The sequence below is a fragment of the Capsicum annuum genome, unplaced genomic scaffold (genome assembly GCF_002878395.1).
Source record: "Capsicum annuum cultivar UCD-10X-F1 unplaced genomic scaffold, UCD10Xv1.1 ctg58760, whole genome shotgun sequence".
NCBI lineage: Eukaryota > Viridiplantae > Streptophyta > Magnoliopsida > Solanales > Solanaceae > Capsicum > Capsicum annuum.
In genome coordinates, this window is record NW_025867406.1 from 1 (window position 1) to 1779 (window position 1779).

General features: G+C 32.0%; 1 pseudogene; it reads right to left on the reverse strand.

The window, feature by feature from the left end:
• Positions 1 to 8: 8 nt before the first annotated feature.
• Positions 9 to 1235, reverse strand: LOC124893398 (annotated as a pseudogene).
• Positions 1236 to 1779: the final 544 nt, after the last annotated feature.

The following is a 1779-nucleotide window of genomic DNA, read 5'->3' on the forward strand; positions in this document are numbered from 1 at the left end:
CACACTATAATAAGAGATAAAATTTGATTGGCAGCATGTTCACTCAAACGGGTGATTTTCTCTCTGACTACAGATCCCATACTACCCCTCACAAACTGAATATCCATAACCCCAATTGCTACGAGAATGCCATTTATTTGGCCTATGCCAGTTTGAACAGCCTCGATTAATCCAGTCTTTCTTTGATAAGAATCAATACGATCTTTATAAGGCTTCTCTTCCGAATGAAATTCAATGGGATCCAGAGAAACCATGTCTTCATCCGTAGGATCCCAAGTACCCGGATCGACCAAAAGTTCAATTCTATCCGAACTACTCATTTTCTAATGATATCCATATTGTTCACAAATATTCATTTTTGATTTAAAAAATTTCTTATAATTTAATCCATAACATTCTCGCATTGAACCCACAAATGCCTGTATTTTTGAGTTACCTCTATATCATTAGAACTTTCTCTTATAGTTAAATCACTGCCATTAGTTAAATCGCTACCAATAGTTTAATCACTGCCATTAGAACTTTCTCTTATAGTTAAATCACTGCCAATAGTTAAATCACTGCCATTAGAGCTTTCTCTTATAGTTAAATCACTGCCCTTTGTGCGAGTTTGTATACTGGAACCCTCGTTTTCACTACTACTCTTACTTTCACCACCACAAACGGCCCTATAAATGTAACTGTCACTGTAATTCTCACTACCATTTATAATGGTTGTATCTATACGGATTTGAGACTGAAGATAATTATCAATGCAACTATTAATGTGATTATTCCAACTATATTAAGTATCATACATGTAAGAATTATAGTAGGGATCTTCGCCCCTAAATCCATTATTCAGATAACTCGAGTTTTGATAACTATAAAAAGAACTTTCTAGTTCACTCAGAAAAGAATGATCGTTGTCAATCTCAAAAGTCTGATTTTCAATATCAAAATAGATGGAATAACTTTCTCCATTCCTATTACTAACTACAAAAGTGTCATCACAAATGAAATTCCAAATATCTTTAACGCCGAATAAATAATCAACATTACTGCAACTAGGAATGTTTTTCACTATTCGATTTGGATCTTCACTGGTATTTTCAATAGGACCAATACTGCCCATTATTTATTAGCCAACACCTGCGTTCGAACTCCTTCTTAAACAACATCGAATTAAACCACCATCTTTCCATAGAGTTTTTTTGCCCCCTAATTGCATGAAAATACAATAGATGAATAGTCATTTGCTATAAAATTATTTATTTGAATATCTTATTTCCTATCAAACTAAGCATAGAAATCCAATCAGTAGGATTATTAGTAGGATTATTAGTTAGTATTGAAAAAAAGTTTTGAATCTGGGGGAACACTTCACTATATATTAATATTTTGGAACCCCCTTTTATTATTTTATTATTTTATTATTAAAAATAATATAAATATAATAATATATTTTTTGATAAAGGGCGGCTTCTCCTATGTCGTGTCAAATTCGCATCGAAAAAAAGAGATTTGTCCTCTCCTATACTCCTATAAAGAAATCAAAAAATTTTTCTTAAAATCTCGTCTCATACTAATATCTAATCACTAACTAATCTAAAATCTGATAAAATAATAAGTAATAAATTAAGCTTCCATTTCAACACAGAACGGAACAAAGGGGACAATATACAGGATGAGTATAAAGAGTTGTGCTACTTGGCTTGAATTAGGGCAACTAAAAACTACAGGATAGAAAAATATATACCAATCCTAAGAATCCGTAGGATTTATTGTGGATCCAAGACA